Source organism: Zonotrichia albicollis, chromosome 2, assembly GCF_047830755.1.
Source record: "Zonotrichia albicollis isolate bZonAlb1 chromosome 2, bZonAlb1.hap1, whole genome shotgun sequence".
Taxonomy (NCBI): Eukaryota; Metazoa; Chordata; class Aves; order Passeriformes; family Passerellidae; genus Zonotrichia; species Zonotrichia albicollis.
The window spans coordinates 44,645,721-44,668,140 of NC_133820.1; the positions used below are offsets into that span (position 1 = coordinate 44,645,721).

Sequence of the window (22,420 nt, forward strand, 5' to 3'; positions counted from 1 at the left end):
GGAAAAACCATGAGCAAATGCATTCAAGATCAATAGATTACCCATCTATTCAATGAGCATTTAGTAATTCTGTTTTGGCTGTATGAAAAATGTATTTCGGACTATGTATCCCATAAAAAAAGGTAGTGGCATAAATATGTTTTTTTGGCTGGAATTTGGTTTTGGGGTTCTTTTTTGTTAGTTTGTTTTGTTTCATTTTGGTTTTGTTTTCAAATCATGTGCTTACAGGGTTGTAACCACCGTGAATTTCTAAGTGTGGTCATGATAAGAAAGTAAATAAATACTGCCTTGTGAATACTTTTAGAGTTTTGGGGGGGGTTAGCTAATTATTATTTTTTAAAGATTTAGAAATTTCTTAACTACTACTTCTTTTGAAGTAAAATATCCCAGATATTTTACACTATATTTTCAATCAAAACAAATCCCAGGAAATAAATGCCCTATGGTAGCAGCCTGGTTTCAGGTTCAACAGCCCAAATTTGTATTTGAGAATGCAAATTGCTGAGAATACAAGCACGAGTCTGAACCACTGCATTTCTTCCAGGCACTCCAGCATCTTTTCTCCAACACCACACTATTTGGGCGATCTTTTAATCATGGCAGGGCATGGCTGGAAGCAGGGCTTTAACATTTAATGCCTAAGAAACAGACTTTTTTTTTTTTTTTTTTTTTTTTGCTTTTTGTTGGAGGCAAACCCACCTTTCCTCCTTGGAAAATGGGAGACCCCATCGTCACCCCCGATTCTAGCGCGGATCCAAATGTAAACATACACACACTCCCACCACGCACCACCCTGCAGCAGGACATGAGTATGGGGGGCTCAGACAGAGCCGAAGGAGCCTTGTGGGCTGACAAATACCAAGGCACTTCTTTCTTATTCTATTTTTTTCTGCCTCCTTTCCTCCCTGCTTTTACTATTACATAAATAACACCGATTGATCTTAAAGCTGCATCCTTGCTCCAGTGCCTCCCAATCTGCACTGCTGCCTTCCCCCAGCACAGCCGCACAGCTCGGAGTGCAGAGGGAAGGGTCGAGGAGGGGGAAGGTTGGGTGGGAGAATCCACTCCAAACATACCCTGAAGCAAGGTTTTGGCAGTCTGGGGGTGCCTGATCCTCCCCCCAACGCCCCAGCCCGAAGCTTCCCGCAGCATCTTTGCCTCCCTCCGAATTGCTGCAAACTGTGCGAGGGGAGGGCAGGGAGCTGGGCAGGAGGGAAGGATGGATGCTGGGGAGGGAAAGCCAGGGATTCAGAGAGCTTCTCCCCAGCCCCAGCCTGTATGCCTGGCTGTTTGGTGGGAAGAGGGAAGGGGGAAGGGAAAATTCAAGAAGGGTCTATGGCATAAATACACTTTTCAGAGGAAAAGCGAAGCTTACCATGTCTGCAGCTTTCCCCCCACCGAAATGCCACTTCTGTGTCCAGCGATCCCAAAGTGGAAACTACAGGCAGGCACCGGAGCTCATCTCCGCAGGCAGCTCAGACATACACCGCTGCCACCCCCAAAAATCAAAATCAAAATAAATGTAAAAAAAAAAAAAAAAGAACAACGACCGGTCCAGCTTCTTTCCTGACAGGAATCGTCCTGGTAGGACTGCCCAAAATAAGCAGCTGCAATCCAAAGGCTTTATTTAAAGCTTCCCCCCTCCTCCTCCCTCTCTCCGTGCCTCGCTCGCTCTCTCCCTCTCGCTGTTACACACAGAGAGAAAGAGAGACACACACAGGTTACATGAATGGGAGGCAGGAGCCGGCGCTCCCGGCTGGAATGACAGGCGCACATGCGGGGGGCGGCTGCCCGCCCCAGCGGCGTGGGAACAGCTCGGACACGGCCTGCGGATGCGGGGAGAGGGGCACGGGGTGGGAACAGGCGTGGGCTGGCATGGGCATGGACATGGCAGAGGCGTGGGGCTGGGCAGGAGGACACAGACACGGGCACGGCAGGGACGTGGGGCTGAGGACATGCAGACGTGGGCATGGCCACGATCTCAGAACGGATGTGGGCCAGGGATGTACAGAGACACGGGCAAGGGGAGAACACAGACATTGGCATGAGATGGGAATAGGCTCAGGCATGGGCAGGATGCAGTCGTGGCATAGGCATGGATCAGGGGAGGACACAGACATAGGCATGGGCACTGGGAGAAGGGCTCGGGCATGGCATGGGCATGAAGGGGATTTGGGCATGCATGTAGGCATGCATGGCATGGAGAGAGCATGGACAGGGCTATGGGGAGGGGATGGATGTGATGTGGGCATGGACAGATGTATGGGCATGGTGAGGACATGGATCAAGTGTGGAGATGAGAATGACAACGTGATGTGGGCATGGACAGATGTATGGGCATGGTGAGGACATGGATCAAGTGCGGACATGAGAATGACAAGGTAATAGGACAGGAGAGGATGTGCTTGGGTATGATAGGAACGGGCTGGTCTTGGCCATGGATTACATACACATGGGAATGGGTCGGAATGACATTTGCTTTAGCATGAGAATGGAGTGGGGATCAGGATGGAGGCAAGAAGTGGAGATCTGCCTCAGGTGGTGCCTTCATGTCCTGGCCATGGTGAAACTCCCTCTCTTCTTGGGGTCGATTGGGCTCTAGTTTCAGCCCACGTCGCAAGGAGGAGGAAACCTCTGTTTCTCCTGTGCCTCTAGTTAGGCAGCTTGCATAATGTCTTGCTTTTGGGGTCAGGGGGCATCATCCACAATGGCGTCGGGATGACATGATTGTCATTATCAATTACTATTTTTAAACTTATTTTACAGAATTGTGCTGTTTGAAAATTAAAGTCAAATTCTCAGAAAGAAGATCAATGCTACCAGTTTCTGCCTTTTATTTATTTGGGTGGGGGGGATTCGTTTGGTTTTATCTGTTTTTTAATAATTTTTAACAGTAGTGACAAGAATTTAGGTCTGTTTAACGCTGCTATTCAACATACTCTGAAGAAAGAGAGGGTTACAGTGTTGCTAAGTGTCAGGCCCTGCTACTGCTTCACTGCCTGACCTTGGGCATGTCCTCAATAACTTATCCCTGTCAGGCTGTATCACCCATTGCCATTTACACTCAGCCTATCATTTTCTCATTCACCAAATAATCACATTTTTCTCTTTCGAGTCCCTCCTCAAAATTTACTCTTACAAAACTTTTCAGCAACAGGATTTGTGTTGACATCACAAATCTTGGAGTGACGCTGGATTCAGCCCTAACCCGCATTGTAAGAGGAGTGCTGAACATAATGGACTGCAGTACTTCCTGCAGTGCTTTGAGCTACATGGGAAGCATCCTCTTCATGGCATACCTTTAAATCAGCCAGATGCAAGTCTGCTGTGGTCTGCCTTTTTCTTCTGTCCTAAAATTTCTAGCCTTTGTGGAAAGCAAGAGGTAAGATACGTGTTTTATTCCAAATCCAGAAATCTCAGTAAAAAGGTGCACAGCAAATCAGAACATCATCCTAAAACAGCACAGTCCTCAACATAAAGGTCTGCATTGCAAAACAGCTGCTGTTCACTGTTTTTTTTCAGACATACATATTAAAAATGAAATATATTTGCATTGGCCTTATTACCTCTGGAATATATTCCACATCAGGAATCTAGACTCTAGACAAAGGTAATTTAGGTCTCCGGAAGGAAAAAGTTTAACTGAGAAATATATATATTGTTAGGAATAGACCTCATCCAAATTCAATGGTAATTGTATAAGCCTTTCAAAAATCATACAGTATGCAAGCTTCCAAAATTTCAGAACAAGAAACATTTCCATTTAAATGCCAAGAAGCAATTTTTCCTCTCTTGTTCAATACTAAATCAGTCACATGAGCAGTTTGCATTTGATTTTAGAAAGGAAATGGAACATCTTCTCTTCCAATTACATATAACTTTTTCTTGTTCTTAGTGCTCTTACAGTTTGCATTACTTTCCTGTGGTTTTGAAACACTTAGTTGATATACCCATTCACCTCAGACAATTTTTTGGTTCTTTTTAAACTCAAGTGACATTATTAAGAAAAGATCAGTAAACTGAAGTGGGGAGTAGAATGCTGTTTATTTGAATTCTGGCTGGTGAATTCAAGTTTAACAGGTCAGCACTGTTTGTGTAATTGGCCTTTTTCTGTTAACAGAACTAGACAATAATGCTCCTGGTAAAAAAAGAACAATAGTAATTTAATGGAAAAAAGTGACTTTGCTTAGGAAAATCCTGCTCCTGCTTCAATTCACAGTGAATTACTGTGGTCACAGAAGTGTGCTGAATACCAATTTGGAGCATATTTTATGAAGATGTACAGTCAAAGTATCAGTGTTCATCAGCCTGCAACGTTGTGCCTGGGTCCTGCACCCCAGCAATTTTGCACTTTGCACCTTGAGAACAGTGACTATTGAGCCAAGTTCTCCTCCATGCAGGGTTTGGAAGAGTTTGTAAAGAAGCCACATCTGTGGGACAAGAAGGTGAATGACAAGACTAATGCCTGTGTCATGGTTTGACCAGGAAGGAGTGGGAATTCTGGGAAGCTGTGGTCAAACCAATGAAGGTTTTGGGTTTGAGACTGGCGTCCGGTGTGGCCAGTGGGGTTTGGACACACCTCCGAGAATACACAGGGGTTAAAAGCAAGGCACTGCCCTGGCACTTCCTCTTTTGGACATCGTCGGGCGAAGAGGTCAGATCTCTTCCCCCGCCCGGCCCGCTGCTGCTGGGCGGGGGAGGGGCCGCCATGCGGGAGGCCTGGGGCCTGGACAGAGGTGGGGGTTGAGGGGGCTTTCAAGGATGGAAGGGTGGGGGAGCCCCAAGAGACATCGAGACATCGGGCAGCCAGCCCCCCCCCCCAGGAGAGAGAGAGAGAGAGCCGGCGGCACCGAATGTGATGGCAGCCAGCCAGGAGGAGAAGGGGGGAGGGAGCCCGGCCGGCCGCAGCAGCAGCACGTGTGGGAGTATCATCTCGTCCCAGGACAGACAGAGACTGAAAACTTTTAACCCTTTCTTGCATGATTGGGGCCTTGCAAAAATGCTAATCCTCCTCGAAGCTGAATAAGAAGGGAGATGAGAGATGAGATAAGATAAGGACCTGGCCCGGAGAATGTGGAGATGATTGGATGGGGAGAGATGATTTGGAGTGGCCTTTTGGCTGGACTTTTCTCGTGGCTATGGACTCAGTTGTTCCTGTGACACAGACTGCATTTAGGGGGAGGCAGTGCCTCAAAACCAGGAAGGTTCTTTGTGAGGACCCCCCGGCCCCAGGGGGTTGGAAAAATATGGGGGGGACAGAGGTCCCAAAAGCAGAGACTGTGCCTTTTTGGAGTGAGACAAGGCATCCTTGAAAGACAACCCTAAAAGCAGCTCTGGTCCATGCCGTCAGTGGTGAGAGCACTGGGCATGGAAGGACGATGTTACAAGCGGCAGAAGGACTTTTTTTTTCTTCCGGGCGGTGCCGAAGTAACAGAGAAGCACACGAGGTTTCAGTGTGTTTCCAGGAGAAGCCTATGGAACGAGAAGGACTCCTTTCCTCTTCATGAACTGATGTTTGAGTATACTAAAGTGTCGTACCGGGTGTTTTGGGAGAATGTATTGGATTGAGAAAGTCAGGGAGTGGGGAGGAGGAAAGTGGCTTTTTTGTAAGGTTTTCAATTTTTTTCTTTCTTTTCCTTATAGTCTTTCTCTATTTTCCTGTAGTTTGAGTAATAAAGTGGTCTTTATGTTTAAGTTAGAGCCTGTTTTGCTTATTCCTGGTCACATCTCACAGCAGACACCAGGGTGAGGCATTTTTATGGGGGGCACTGGCTCTGTGCCAGGCTCAAACCATGACAGCCTGTTAGACCTTGTGTGCCAGAGAGCAAGGACAGCAAGTCCTGGAGCTGCCACTCGGACTGGCACCTGGTGCTCCCAATGCCGGCTTGTGTTTCCATGTTGGCATTCTCTCCAACGAAACAATGAAAACACATTTTGTAAAGTTCCCATTCATCAAGCAAAAAAAGCAACATCTAGTGGTCAAAGGCTTCTTGATGGCCAAGTTCAGCAGCAGTTGGTTTGGTGAGCCCTTTGCCTTAGTGGAGACATCTCCTAAGGGGCTGCACTACTTGACAGCCACTACTAAAGATTTTAATTTTTTTCCTACATCCAGGAGAATAATCCAGAGGGAAAACCCATGCATTTTAATCAATGGAAGTGAAACCATTTGCCTTTCAGAGACTATAAAATACACACCCCAGGGTTCAATGCTCTTTTCTACTCCTCCAGAAAATTCTTAAGGGGAAATCACTCTTTTCTTGATGAATGTGCAATTCAAATGTGGAAATATGCCATTCTTCATGCTTTCTCCATAGGGTGCAAAATGATTTCTGTAATTAAAACCTTTTTGCCAACATTTCCTGATGAGAATTTTTTTTTTTTTAATAGAAGGGGAAAAGTCATGCACAAGAAGGTTTGCAAAACCAGGTCTGGAGTGTTTGACCTTTAAGCTTCTATTTGAATTAGCTGTTTTGTTTTAAAGGTGCATGAGGACATGAGGATGAGGAATATTAGCTATTTTGTTTAAAAAGTGCATGAGATTCATGAGGATGAGGATGAGGAACATGAGTAAGGGCTGAAGCTTAAGTTTCCAATCAGACACTGCTGAAAGAAATTGTCTGCAGGAGAAAGAAAAATATGGGTACCACTGCTAATATCAGAGTAGCTATTAGAGATGACATTAGCACTGGGAGCACACAGCCCAGTGCTCAACACACTTTAGCAGCCCCAAGTGGGTAACCAGGGTCTGTGTGGGGATCATGCTGAAATGTGCGCTACAGCATCAGTGCTGCACTGGTTCCCATGGTAGCTAGATCAAATCCAGCTTCTCTGGTACATATCAAGCTGTGAGGGGCAGTGTAGACAAAATTGGACTCAATTAAGAAAAGCACCTGTGTGAGCTTTTGTAGGTCTTGCACCTGAAGTCCACAACATATTGCTGGTCACCACAGCTTGGACTATGTAATATAGAGAGATCAGGAAATAGGACAGAGCTTTTAGCCACCTACACAGTTAAAGGGTGAAACCCCATTCCTGTATGATAGATAGCAGGGCTGAACCAGAGCTGGATGCAGAGCTGAGTCCTGAAGTTCCCACTTTGAGTTATGTCTCTCTGACAAAGCTCTTGAACAAGGTGGTGGAGCAGAAATCACTGGTGCTCTTTATCAAAAGGAGGATTTCCCTTCTCTTTCTCTTCACTCCATGAATTCTTGCAGCTTAAATCTGTCTGCATTGACTAGAGAGATGTTTCCACTACTGGTGCCATGAGATTATGTCCAGAGTGGGGAAGAAGAAATGCTATCACATATTCAATCACAGAATTATTAAGATTAGAAAAGACCAACTGTTGACCCAGCACTGTCAAGTCCATCAGTAAACCATGTCCTCAAGTGCCACATCCACAAGTCTTTTGAATGCTTCTGAGATGGCGATTCCCCCACTTCCCTGAGCAGTCTGTTCAGTGAAGAAACCTTCCCTGGCACAACCAGGGAAGAGGCCCTTTCCTCTTGTCCTGAAGACTCTTTCCTTTTGTAAGTGTCTTTCCTTTCATTAGCAGATTTTTAACAAGCTGCTAAAGGCTGGAGAGGGTCACTCTATGCTGACTATGCCTTTTGTAGCATCTCAGTAGATCTTAAGTCTTGAGAAGAACAGAGCTAAGCATCTACCCTCAGTACTGGGTCTTATACCCTTCCTTTCCTTCCTTGCAAAGCACCAGTGTCTGTTGTCATACCTGAAAAGAAGCCGAGGCATACGATGGAGCTGAGAGTCTGCTCTGACTGCTTACTCAGGAAAAGTTCCCATCAAGTGAATTGGCCATTTGCCTGAGAGAATGTTGCAGGATTCGGCCCATATGCTTCTCAGCTCTTATATTTGCATAGTGCAGAATATGCTTACAGTACAGTGCCAATAAAACAAAACTATATACAGTTAAGCACAGAAAAACCAAGAGCACAGTTAATACCATTTACAAACAGCAGCTGAGCTCTGCAGCTGACACCCAGGCTTATAGACCGTGCTCTGATGTGGGTTATATGCACAAGACAATTATTTATAGGCAATTAGGTGGAAGGTCCTGTAAGCATATAGGTCTGTATTCTCCTTACCCTAAGCCTATTACATTCTTTTTCCCTGTATATTGTTTATATTTTAACTCTGTAAATATGACCTTTTTTCTTTCTTTTTTTTTTTTTCTTTTCTTTTTTTTTAAACTAAGGAAAACATTTCAGGAGGCCACTTCTGTGGAAGACAATTGTTCTTGAAGTAAAGATTTTGGGATTGTGTAAACATACTGTATGTACCATATAAAGTGAACTTCAAATGAAATATTGGTTCATTCAGTCTACTGAAGTAGAATGAGGTCTCTCTTATCCCCAGAAATACCAGTGATGTCTTAGGAAGAAGAAAAATATTCATCAAGAAGATGTAGATCATGTCAAGAATTGTATAAATTGCTCAGAGGATCAAATTACACCTTTTCAAAGACATATTTTCCTCTCTAAAAATCTTAAGTATGCTTTTTTAAATCCAGGGATAGGATAAAATATTTCTCAATTCACAGCACATGATAAAACAGCCATGAACAACTGTGATATAATACATCTTCAATACAATTGACCATAAGTATATTAGAAGAAACTCCAAAAAATAATTACCCTGTTACCACACTGTGACTTTACATCCAATTTTGTTCACCTTACTGTACAAAGCAGATGGAATAGATGGATTTTATATTTTTTAATAATACTGGAATGTTCAGGATTTGATATAGAAACCTGGCTACCAAGGTAATAGGTACGTATAAGAACCTATTTAGTATAGCTGTGTGAATAGGAATTGCCATTAAATTACAATGAAATATTGCAGCATATCAAGCAATATCAAATAAAACTTAGAAGGCCAATCTGCAGCCATATTCAAGACATAACCTCATCATGAAAGAGATTTTTTTCCTGATGAAATCTTCTGGTTTAGACACGTGTGTGATATTTTTGAATTCTCCAATAAGGCCACGTATCTTGACTAACTTTGTGATCACTCCAGATTTATGCCTGTGCAATAGCAAAATTCATAATAATAGTCCCATTCACATGCTAGATGCTCTTGGGAAATGAAAAGCCAGTTATTTCAATCACAGAGAGTCTTGGTCTTACTAAAGGAACAGATCTGGAGACATCTCTGCCCTTTAGAGAATAATGTCTGAGCCAGCAGAATAAAGCCCCCACTTCCCCAACACCTTCACTTCTGGCACCTCCTTTTCACGTGTTGAACCAACCATTGACTTCTGAGATGGCAAAGTTCCCACATTACTGTATGACAACAGAGAAAATTATGATCTTGTGGTATCGACACAGCAGATCTGAGTACAGTGACTGGTTCTGATACACATTTACAATCCTTGTTAAATTTTTAGGACTCAACCCCCAGCCTGTCTCACTGAATCCTCACCAGAATGGTAAATAGCATGAATATGCCTCCTGCCTGGGCTGCCTCCATCAGCTGACACGTAACCACTCACAAGAAGGGAGGGATTGAGCTCTGCTCCCACTTTCTACGCTGTCCTCCAGATAAATTGTGATAGCTTACTGGCAAAATTTAGTTTTTATTATTGTTTGCACTTCAGAGTCAATATGGATACGGAAGAATAAGCTGAAATGTCTGCCTTTTGCATCCTTAATAACAGTGTGGCCTCTCCATAGCTACGTGACAATTCTCTAACACTTTATTTAACGGTAGCAATTTATCATGTCTGATGTATCACAGTGAAGTAGTTCAGTATCCCCAGTTCTCTGTGCCTATTTGTACTGCTTATTTCAAGACAGACCAACAGACTGAGTGCTAGCTTTCAGCTTGGAAAACCCAGATTCAGCTCCCTGGCATAGCAAAAAAAAAACTGTCTAGGCTTCAGTTTCCTCTGTATAATATACAGATAAAAAGACTTCCTTGCTTTATCAGATGTTGTGGGGATAAGTGCATTAAGGACTGCAAGTCCCACCAGCACTCCAACAGCCATAATTATCTCAATTAGACACACGTGGTGCAAGTACAGTGATATTTAATACATACCCTATGCGTATAACCCATGAGTCAGGGCTGATACGAACACAAGCCATGCTAAGAAGTTAGAAATTCTGCTCACCTGCATGCTCTCCCCTGGCTTATGCTCCATGGAAGTTTGTGTGTCAGAATCCAGCTTCGGCTCGCGGTCACGACAGAGTGCGGCTGCTCAACTCCGTGGATTTATTTCAGTCGCACACTCCTGGAGGCAGGGGCCCATTGTCTGGGCTGAGACACTCAATCTGGAAGGGAAAGAATAAAAAGGCTCCAGTGTGTAAAGTCATTCATTACAATCTGGAATGAACAAGGAAATCAGTGGGGTTGCTGGAGGTTAAGCAAGGGCAGAAATTAGTCTTTTATCATTGAAATGCCATAGGAAAAAAAATTACATAAAGTAAGGGATCTAATCCTGCACATCTCTACTCACATCTCTTGCCTTTATTCATTGCAAGGGGTCACAAAGAAACAATCATGTACATTTGCAGGACCAGATGTTAAATGCATTTATAACAGAATTTCATAAGCAAGCAACTTCTTTTTCCTTGGACAGAACTCCAATGAAATTTTGATACGACCTTTATATACTTTCAGATAAAATAAGATTATTTGGATTGCCATCCTACATAAGTAAATTTTCTACTGTAACTTCAAACTCAGAGGCATGAGAACATGCTTCAGAAGTCAGCAAATATTTTTGAAGATTAGATCTGGTGTTCTTTTAAGAGGAACTTTTGTAGTGAAAGAAAAGTAAAAGGATTGATTACAAAGCTTTCAGTAGTGAAGGTGCATCATATTACTGGAAAGTGTGGAGTGAAAGTTGTTCTGAAAAGCTCCAGCAGCATCTGTGCTTATTTTATTGTACTAGTTACCCTTGGCTATGATAAATTTATGCACGGCATCAAAATAATGGGATGTTTTCATAGCTATCCTACAAATTTAAATAAAACTGTGAGCAACACAATTGCTTTCTAAAATGCAGTAACTGACATTACTTTCTGAAACTTTTCATTCTCTCCATTTCAGGACTGCCCGTGTTGCAGTGAGCATCCACAACCCAACATCCAGGCTTCAGATGAATCCATCTGTGAGGACAACTCAAAGCCTGCTTGCTGAGCAACAGTTCTTCAAGCAGGAAATTGGGTTCAACCAAGGGTTCCCACCCACTGTCCTGGCAGGAATTCCATAACCTCTGGGGCCAGGTTTTGTTCATATATCAACTCTGCACATGATAATCCTCCCAATTAAGGCATTTCACCTTTCACTTCCTTTACATTCCCCACCTCACATAGTAGCTCACTGTGGTGCTAAGGATGCTACAAAGGAAGGATGCTACAAAAATTACTATCTAGTGGTAAAAAATGGCTAAATAAAACAGGTGGTTGATCCTATAGACTGTTACTCAGTCATGAGTCTAACAGGGACCAGTCCAAAGCCTGTGCTAGTGCACCACTACTACTAAACCCCAGAGAAGGGTTGCAGAGATTAAATGCCCTGCCCATGGAACCAGGGTTGGAACTAGATGATCTTTAAGATCCCTTTCAATCCAAGCTGTTCTGTGTGTCTATGAATTTTTGCTGTAGCATTTTCATATTAATGACTACAGATTTAGAAAATGAGGTTAAGTAGTGGGTTTTAAGATTCAGTAAGCAGTACATTTAAAAGTGGCCTTTTTTCCTATTTGAAATCCCCAGATATAGACTACGTAGCCTGTTAGACCTGATCATGCCTGATCCAGCCATTTTCAGAGTGCAGCTGGGTCAGAGGATGGGTTCAAATAATTTTCAGAGTAAGAGACTACAATCTTAATATGCTACTTAATTTACCCTCTTGGGCTGGGTAAAGAAAACATCAGAAAATCTTTCATGATCTTGTTGGGTGAGATTAGGAAAGGCCACATGAGTGCCTTTAAATGACAATCCACAAAGGACTAATGAAGCTAGTGACAAATCTGCCTTCCTTTCCCTTTCCCTTTTGAATCACTGTGTAGCTATGCCAGTCTGCTGTGAGTTTACTTGAGTCAGAACAGGACACACACCTGCAAGGCAAAATAAGGTGCTTCCCTTCCTCTCCCTCTGCATCTCTCTGCAGGAGTGTCTGACACATGACATCTGTTAATGAGGGCTATAATCCCCCCCCATCCATCCTGTAACCCTGTACCAGTAGTGCTTAGACCCAATGGCCTCTTTTCCTAAGGAAATAAGGCTTTTATAGGAGTGCTGTCTGTCCATCTGGCTCTCCATCTGTCAATCCTGTGCCCAGCAATGTTTTCTGAACCTGGTGGCTAATTTCACCCCATTCTCTAGAGAGGTAAAAGCTTAAAAGATATAAATATCCTACATATATTATGAAAATCAGTGGCGTGTGAGACAAAGCACAGCTCGTGTGAGTGAAAGACTGTGGTATAAGCTCGTTAGCTAATTGCTTGGCTTGAGCTGCCAGCTGGCCAGTCGGTGCATGCATACCAGCCAGCTCAGCTACCTGTGAGTGACTTCTTGGATCTTCACACAATGCACCTGGCAAGCCAGCAGAAGAGAGGAGACTTTTGTAGAGGGAGTAGGTGTGCACAGGGAGAGACAAAAATGGAAAGGAAGACTTGCCAAGGGCTGTGGTCAAAGAGAAAATGGTGTTATTGAAGGAGAGAAGAAAACAAAAGTTGGAGGGTGTGATTTTGTGGAAAGGAATATTTGATTTAAGATGTTAATAGAGTGACTTGGTTGTTCTTGAAGGACGGGGTTTGACTAATATCTTGAGTGAGGATTTTCCTTCTGTCTTTTATCAGAACCTAAAAACAACCACTCTGTAAAAAGTAAGCATCCTTATAATCTATACCTTGTTCCAGATACTTGAAATGAAGGAAAGAGCAAAAAAAGAGGACACTAGCAGAAGACAGGTTATGGAATGAGCCTTACTATACCCTCTCCACAGCTACTGAACAGACGCACCAGAAAACAAACTGGATTGCATTTTAAAAGTCAATTTAAAATGCTCTCAGTAAAGGCATACAGTAAATTTGCCACCGTGTCAAAGCCAGAGCATCCAGTCTCCAAATCTCTGGTGCTGGAATTTCCCTGGTGTACATGGCAGCAGAGTTGCTCTGCTCACCTCTGCATTCAGCTGACAGATGCAGTGTTTGGGTGTGAATTACTACCTTTGCTCTGTCAGTGGAAACCCTACTTCTGTCTTGGTTCTACCATCAGTTATTCAGATCCTACTGCCACTCCTCTTTCAAGTACATTTTGGCATTATTTAGTACCATTTCACTGCCAGAACACTTGGTTTTCCCCATTCCCCTGCTCCCTCACCCCTTACATTCCTTTCTGTGTTTGATGCATGTTCAACCACAGCCTAAGAGATAAAGAGCAAACATTCAGAACAGACAGACTCCTAAAAAATCAGCTGAACTCAGGATTCCTAGTGTCAGATGATAAGGTGCCCGAGCTAACCTACCGATAAAGTATGTGGTAAGCAAACCCTGTGATCTACACAGATAGCTTAAGCTTCTGCAGTGCTAATTACTATTACAACCTTAAGCTAATATTTGAGCCTTTCTTTTGAGCAAGGATGTGTAACAATTAGATTACAGGATTTGGAGCATTACAAAGAGAGATAAAAGCAGCAGTTTCGTCATGGTATGTGGTATTTTGTTTACACAGAGATAATAGCAATGATGATAATAATAATTTAATAACAGCTATTTTATTTAGGTCCAAATTCTGATTTCAGGTGCATCAGACCTGGGACAGAATTATCCTGAATGCTTTTGGATTGAGGCATGCAGATCTGTAGTCAGAGACCATTTTGAAGTGAACTGTTCTGAAGAGCCCAGCATGGTGTGCAATTAGTTCTAGCTACTCCTGGTAGTAAATAGTGAGCCAATATTTCCAAAGAAGGGCCTGGGATTGAATATTTCTCTTCACTTCTGCCCTGAGCATTGCTGAGAACTCTGATGATATGTATTGCACCCTGATCCTGATGACAGCTCCAGCAATGAAAGGGACCTCTGTTTTTTTGGTCTCTGCCACCCTTATGGTTTCCTCTCTCCCCACTCCACAAGAATATGCATATGTAAAAACACAATATGCTTGAAAACAGTGGTAATGCATAGGGAGAAACAAAGCAACAGAGAAACAACAGTTTACTCTAGCTGTGTGCCAGATTTAATACATGTTATGCTTTAATGTGCCTGGGACATCATCTTTAGAACTTTCTACAGTGTACTATAAAGAAAAGGCATCTTTTCTGCATGATATTTCAGCATGTTTTTCTGTCTCACTGTTTTGTTTTTTTTATTTCTTCTCCTAGGCACCCAAGGGGAAAAAAAATCACCCCATGTCCATGACAACAGACAGCTTTTCTGATGAACCATAAAATTCCTTGCCTCAGAGATAAGTCAGCTCATACAAATGAGCATTTGGCCCCTGAAATTTTGTTGCTTCTGAGATCATAGAAAATACATGACAAAAACACCCTTTGCCAAAAATTGAAATCAAGATTTTCCTCTGCTTTGGAAACTAAAATCAAACTTCCTAAGTACGACAGTTTTTCAAGTATTTATCACCATTTCCTGTAAGACAGAATCAGTCACACAAAGCAAAGCTAATTTGTATATCCACTCAGGAATATTAAAAATGCTATTATAGCATTAAAAAATAAACCTATTTCCTAGCAGTGGATTTAAAGAAACTCTCAGCAGCAGAAAATCTGGTCCCAGAGTCACGAGCAGCAAACAAGCAAGACAATTAACTGAAAAAAGACAAGGACATGTTTTAGCAAGCCCTCATTCCACTCTTAGTCTATCATAAGTATATAGGAAACCTAAAAGCAGGGAAGGTAGCCAGATAGGATATTTTTCCTTACCCATAGGCACCAGGGTCTTTTCAGAGAGCTGCATCTCGCAGGCAGTCAATACTTGGTTGAAAACTTGAAAAACAGGTTTTAAGCAAAAACTCTTCTGAGAATTAGATCCAGACTGGAGAGGCTGAAAGCATCACTCGAAACAGCCAGTTTAATTTATTCAAAGAAAAGCCACATAGCTCAAGGACAGGTAAGTAGGTAAATAAGCCATTGTCAGCCCCTTCTTGGCAAAGAAAGGTACCATGAGAAGCCTACATTAAAGGAGAGCTCTGCATGGGAAATGAAGGAGCCTCAGGTACAGACATTTGATTTATTTTTTTCAGAGTGTGGCACAGGGGAGCGTGCACTGGCTCAACCTGTTGTAATCTAACATGTGGGTTGCTAGTTGTTGCGATGATATTGCAGCAGCCTCTTCATTAAAGGAGCTGTGTCTTTAGCAGCAATGATGCATTTTCTACCTCTGAAATCAAGACTTTGTCACTGCTGCTCTTGCTCTCTGTTGCACTTCCCACTTTACCACCTAATTTTTTTTCTTTTTTCTTTCTCATAGTGAGCAGTATGAATGCAGGGAAGGATAGATAGATGCTATATGTTTCTTATTTTCTCAGCTGACAATCCTTTTGCTACTTCATTTCACTTTAATAGGATCTTCTTGTTACCCACCTACTGTATCTCAGCATGGAAAATCCCGGCATCAAAAGGTTGAAAGCTGGAAGAAAAACTTGCCTCCCTGCAGCTCTAGATGAGGTGAGGATGAGACAAAGTTGCTTTGCAAACAGTATTAAGGCAGTTCAAGGAAGTGTAGGTAAAGGACATTAGCTTCCCCCTGAATTAATCTCCAGCAGGCTTTTGCTTTTTCCAAAGGCAAAGAAGATGAGGGAAGAGTCACAAGTATCTTAGAAGTGTAAAACTGTCAAGAAGAAATGGTCAAAAGATTTCTTCCATATTACATAGCTGTGCATTTCTATTCAGCTTGTGTAAAAGGAATTCCAAAAAGGAATCCTGCGACAGAACGATGTGTGACAAACAAAAGAAGAGTGGAAACTGTGTCTGGGCAGCCCCCAGCTGTGTGTTGGTGTGCATGGCTCTGAGTGTGCATCTGTGTGGGGATTCACTTATAGGCAGCACTGGGACCATCTGCACAAGCCCAAGTTCCTCTATCATATCTACTGATGAGTTTCAAGGAAAGCAGCCCTGGTTTAAAATAGCCTCTGGAATGTAATATTAAAACCTTATGCTTAAACCAAAACTGTTTTGAAGCTGCACCTCTATTTCCCAGCAGTTACTCTGGGCTTTAAAGTCCAATGTCTTATGTAAAGTCTCATTGCAGGGTGGGGGTGTTACTGAGAATTGGATGGGAGACACCTCCTGTCTTGGTCTGGGGGAAATCGAGGGTGAGATCAATGTGACAAAGAACCAGAGGGGATTAAATCAGGCATTTGTGCTGGCAAGGAGAATGAGGCGGGGTGGGGGGGAGAAATTTCAGCTCTGCAAACGCCAGACCTGACATTTCTGCTGTGTGCTGTGCACAGCGGCAGCACGGAGCACGCTGGGAAGCGTGTGTGTACCACTTCCCTCTGCTGGAGGCAGCCCAGACTGTTACCTGCCTCCCTCCATCTCTCAGTATTCCTGTAGGTACAAAAATGCTCCAACCCCTATCATCTGGCACAGCAGTGATAATGAAGTGGCCACAAATCCTTTCAGTAACTTTCATTTATACAAAAGTCTCAGTGCTGACTGGGGGGTGGAACACAGCCGCTCTTCCAGCACAGAGGAAGAAAAAGGATGAGAGGAAAGGGATGTGTTTTGCAGAGATTGTTTAAGCTGACACATTTTGAAAAGAGCCAGAATACCACAGCCTGGACATGTAACACTTCTTGAAAGAAGAATGAACTGTCTGATTGCTCACAGGTTTGCACAGCCATGCACAGCCTCCCCCAGCTCCAGCACTGTGCAGCACCAGTTAGGGAATGCTTTGGGGTTGTTCAGTGTACTGGTGTCCATATAACCATGCACTGATCAAGTTTGTTTTGCAGCTTGTGCAAGATCACAGGTCAAGGGAATGTGGGGGACTGAATGAATTAGTGAAGAGAAAAAGAACCTGCCTGCAAGCTGTCTTCCCTGTCCACCTCCTGCATCGTCTTGAGCTGTTAAAATATTTAACATAATACAGTGTAACTAATAGGTCTCCCCATCTAATCCCTTGCTTAGAGATTGTGAACATCAATGGTTTTATGCTCAAGGTGAACTACAGGCTATAGAAATGGATAGTTCAGATGGAAATGATTTTTTTTTTTCTCTCTTGAGTATGCAGAACACGTCCCAATATTTAATATTTTATATTTGCCCTTAGATATCTCCTAATGACATTCTCCAGTAGCCTTGTGAGACCAGCCCCAGCTGGACCAGTCCCAACAAGACTAAGTTGGTTGGGGCTTTCAGCAGCCTGGTCTGGTGGAAGATTCCCTGCCCGTGAGAGGGATTGAAATGAGATGATCTTCATGGTCCCTTCCATCCCAAACCATTCTGTGATTCTTTATCCTATGACCACCACTCCTGTAAGGCCACTGAATGTCACAGGCTTCAGGAGAACAGGTAGTGTGAAAGTCCTGGAGAGCCAGGGGGGTTTTGATACTCTTTCATTTTGCTGATATCAGCCTTGTCATTATCCTCTCATGAGAGCTCTTAGAAGAGGAATCACAATCTAGTAGCTCTTTGGCATCAATACACTAAACCCTTTAAAGTTTTTTTAAAAAAACCAGACTGCTATTGCAGGAAGCCATAAACATGTTACATAACAATTTCCAGTGCATGAAAAAAGCACTATATTTATTACAAAGGTATTAATAAATGTCCATTCATGTCCATTAGAACATGAAAAAAAGAAGTCAAGTTTATGTTTTGTGCAAGAAATATTCTTGTTTACCTACCATTTTCCTCAGATAGGCTAATTTTGTAAAGGAGGCATATTATCCCTAGCCTTCCTGCCATCCCAGTGCTGTGGTAGATCATGCTACCTCCTCAATCAGTCACCCACACCTCTGGTGAAACAAGCTTGCTTTGTGATTCCTGTTGAATCTTAGCTGTAAACCCAGCCTCAGTAAAACAAATCAACAAATACCTTTTTAGTAAGAACAATAGGGAGTGGGTAAATCTGGAGAGATTCCATAATTTCACTACTTATTTATTTATTTTTAAGGGGAAAGGGATGGCAATTCCTCACAGGCTGAATGATGACAGCCATCTATGCCAATAGAGATACTTGCTGCAAACAGGAGCTTTTTTTTTTGTTAAATAAGCCACCAAATAAAGGTGTAAATGTAAAAAAACAAGATGATTTCTGTATGTTATGTGTTTATCAAAGCTAAATTGGCATTTAGCTTTGCATCAGATGGGTGCTATTGAGCGCCCCAATCTGTTGGCAGCACTTTAGCATTTCTACAGAGACTAGAGGGTTAAACAAGTAGGAGAGATCTTGTTATGATTATGGAAAAAGACAGCTGAGAGAGACTAAACCCATTGTATATCAAGATATTACTAGATGCCAAGGCAGAATTCTTCCTAAAAATCTGTGACATGGACAGGAGCTGTCATACAAAGATTACCAAATATAAGTGGAAAAATTAGGGAAGAACATCATCTAAGTATTGTCCCTCCAGTTAAATGCCTAACACTTGAATTTTGAGAAATTTCATTATGACTGCTGTGTATAACAAAAAATATGGCAAATAATAACTACATTTATCCCATGTACAATTGCACTGAAACAAAAGACATTAAAGAACTGAGGTTCGCCTGTAGTGGCCACTCATGTCTTTGAGATTTTGCTCTCCTTGGAAGTGTGAAAAATTAGGTTTCCACTTTTGTATCAAATCAATATCAACCTCCATAGGCACTTCTTTATTTGTATTTAAAAATAAAAAATAAAGAAATAAGGATGCAAAAAAGAAGAAAAAAGAGGAGAAAAATATGGAAAGGAAAACCAAAAAAGGGAAAACAAAAAAGAGAAGGAATAGGGGAAAAGGAAAACATAAAGGAAATCAAGGGAAAAAAGAAAAATACAGAGAAAGATGTAACCAGAATGTTTTAAGATGTGTATTAAAAGGACTGCTCTCTAAATGAATAGGAAACAACAGATTTTCTTCCGTCTTTCTTCCTTCTGATAAGAAAATTCTGATTTCCTTACTTCAAGCAAGGAAAGATAACTAAATGAATGAGCATGTTCCCCACACTAGAGATGCTTTAATTCCAACCACATTTGATCTTTGTCTAATATTCCAGATTATCTCCACCTGTATGAAGTACTCAGGGAATGAATGTCCCTGCAGGTAGGGTATGGTACTGGATATGATGTTAAATATAAAAATCTCTCTAACTGACTTTTAAAACTATTTCCATAGTACTTTTTATAGCATTCTCTGTCATTGCCACTCTTCTTTGACCAGAAAAAAAAATCAGACACATAAACAAAATCAGAAATGGAATACACTTTGAGAGTGATTTTCTGTGCAAAGGGAATGAAAAGGAAAATACTTTCCCCTCTCATTACAGGGACAGCCTGTAGTAGAGTGAGCCTGAGCAAGGACAGTGATGGAGGGAGAGACCTGAGGCAAGCCAAGATCTGGACCAAGAGCTTTCCAGGGATTGTCACATTTGGCTGAGGACAGAGTGGCTTGGCAGGGCTGCAGCCTGTCCAGCAGCCTGCTGGGAAAAGAATGGGTACATAAGGCCGATGAGGGAGGAAACACTGACCTTAATTTTGTTTCCAAAGACACTATTTTTTCCTAAAGTTGAGAGTAAAATAAAATAATAAAATTAATAAATCAAAACAAACAACAACAAACCCCAAAAAATATGTAATATATTTTTGTAAAGGTGCAATACAAAATTAGATAGCATGTGTGACAAGTGAAAATTATTTTGGTCTGTAACTGTTAATGCACAGTCTGAGTGCACTCCAGCCTCCATGGGCTCTTTCCACAGCTCTCACAGGACTCTGAACAGAGAGTGACACAGTCAAGTTTGAGCCCTTAGACAGTGCACTGCTGAACTTCAGTTCTCCTCATCCATAAAAGTTAATTAATAAATGTTTTATGAACCTTTCAGAGGTCTATGCTATCCTGTGCTAGAAAAAAGGCTAATTTTGTTAAAATATTTAACACAAAATGTTTTCCCATTGTAACACTTTTCAGAAGAACTGCAGCATTTGACCATCAGCTTTATAAAGTTCTGTCAGACCTCAAGCTATAAGAAATATTATAGAGTTAAATATTACTTCACCATCCTTGTGCATTTTGATTTTACATTGTAATAAGTGTAAGGTTCTCTTCAGAGTGTCCCTGCAAAGGACAAGGCTCTGTCTCCAGCTTTTTCCTATTCATCAGTGTCTTGTACTTTGCTCTGTACAAATGTTTGCAGTGATTTGTAAGCAGTCTACGCAGAGGTAGACTCAGCTGAGAGTTATTATTACACTCAGACAGCTTTATGCACTGACCAAAGATAAAATACACTCATCTCCTTAATACTATATATACACTTTCTCTATACACAGCATTAAAATTTCCTTACTGATGCTCAAACTATAGGAACTGTAGCTTGAATTTATATTTATACTTTTTTGTTTTTTTCTTTAGACCTACCACAGTAGTATTCAGACTAGATCAAGGTAGCGTTGTTTAGTTTTGTTCCAGACTATATAGTGCAGGGACACAGTGGTTCAGAGCATAACTCTTCAGATCAGGAGGCTGGACAACTGCTACTAAGCACTCAAGTCTCCTTAACTTCTTTGTAAACTGAGGATAGCAGTGATTTGTAAAACTGCCTTGAGATGAGTGTCCGGTAGATGCCAAGTGTGACTATAAATATAATTTGGGCAACTAAAGGGGCTGAAGCCAAGCCCTTTCAGAAGCACATTTTTAAACCAAGGATGCTGAAAATCTCAGGCTCCCCTATTTAAACTAGAATGCTTTCAAAGCTTGCCAGATCATCCACATTGAATTTGGACAGAGAGTTCCAGAAAGAAGGAAATACTGTTGACCAGGCTGGTGGCTTTGTGCAAACTCTCTGTGACCACTAAAATCAGGAATATACTTATTAAATATTACATCAGAGCTAAGATTGTTAGAGGATTACATTCCTCATTTAGCAGAGATCTAGAACTCCAATAAGGGTTTGGGCCATTAGTAAAAATAAGGGTAAATATGTGCTTCTACAATGAAGAACAGTCTGGCAAATTCTCTCCATTACCACTGATTCCTGGTTGAAACCTCCATAATGCATGGTAACTGCAGCAGCTCTGCTAAGATTTCTAAAGCAAAGTCATTGCAGCCCATTGCAGAATCTCTTCCCTCTTCTCGAGGTTCAGTGACCCATGGGTCAGTGCTGTTAATGTGGATTTCTACGCTGGTGCAGCCGTAGTGTTAAATGACAAGGATGACAGTCTTGTTAATTTATGCAGGCATCGAAAAGAGAGCTAGCCCTTAATTTTGTTATGTTTCCAGGGCTTGACTTTTGTTCTAAATGTCAACAGGGTGTGCAAATGCCACACAAGTCTCCCTTAGGACTTGGCTCAAGTTCATATGCAGATACTTCTGAGAGTGTCTTGGATTCATGAACTTAAAAACCTCAGCTTAAATATACAAAACTAAAACTAGTCTTGATAGACAATATAAAAATACTGCATAAACTCCTGAGAATGTCTTTAAATTTGTGCACAGATACGCACAAATGCACATATATAGCCACACATACATTCTCTATACACAGGATTTCAAGATAAGAACGTTGGTCAATTTTAAGAGGTCCAGTTTACCTCCTTGGATTTTATTTGCAGCTGATTTACTGGCTTTCCCCATTTTTCTTTTAACTACTATGTTGCAAATTTCTTAGAATGGTAGGCCTGGAAGCTGTCTCTTCAAAAGGAAGAGCATATAAGCACTGTGAGAGGAAACTCCTCCAGACTACTCCAGCAGTGTACCTCAGGTTTTTTCTGCATAGAAATGCTTTTAGATGTGAAAGACCCGATGACACAAAAGTTCCTATGTAGATCCCTCCAGGGCATGGCAGTGCTGAATTGCTTGGCAGGGCTGAATGGAAATATCTGTGCAAAAATCTGCCCTAGCACTTGCCCATGCAAATAGAGGGCTTGTGCAGATCTCAGCTGAGTGATGATCAGGAAGGCAGAGCCTGTTCTGGATGAGGATATTGGATATTTTAGAAGTGAGTGTTTTCCTGGGCATGTTGAGGAGGTTAAAAAGTTTGAAGAAGAGAATTTCCAGACAGAGGATGTCTCTGAAGTTCTCTGTTCTTTTGGTAATGTTCTCAGATAAATTTTCTTGATCAGGAGAGCCTGGGAAAATTGGAGTGGAAAAGTAAAAAGAGCTGAGAGACAGTAGAATAGCCTCAGAATCAGGCAAGGAACAAAGGTGTGTGAAAGCATAGGACACCCAGCTCTTCATAGGTGTTTAGATTATCCAAACTCAATTTAATCTGTGATATCTGATCATCATAGCAA

The 22,420-nt window shown here is 42.0% G+C and overlaps 1 protein-coding gene across 20 annotated transcripts in view; it reads right to left on the reverse strand.

Moving 5' to 3' along the window:
• Window positions 1-22,420, reverse strand: part of TENM4 (teneurin transmembrane protein 4) — a 1,564,491-nt gene that overhangs the window by 595,666 nt on the left and 946,405 nt on the right. For 15 of the 20 annotated variants that reach the window (XM_074535017.1, XM_074535019.1, XM_074535018.1 and 12 more), the window contains one exon: window positions 10,136-10,295. The gene's annotated coding sequence lies outside the window, so the exon portion shown is untranslated. Of the gene's footprint in view, window positions 1-1,375; window positions 1,858-10,135; window positions 10,296-22,420 lie in introns of those variants that run through there. The other 5 variants (XM_026792647.2, XM_014266165.3, XM_026792646.2 and 2 more) reach the window with 3 other exon arrangements.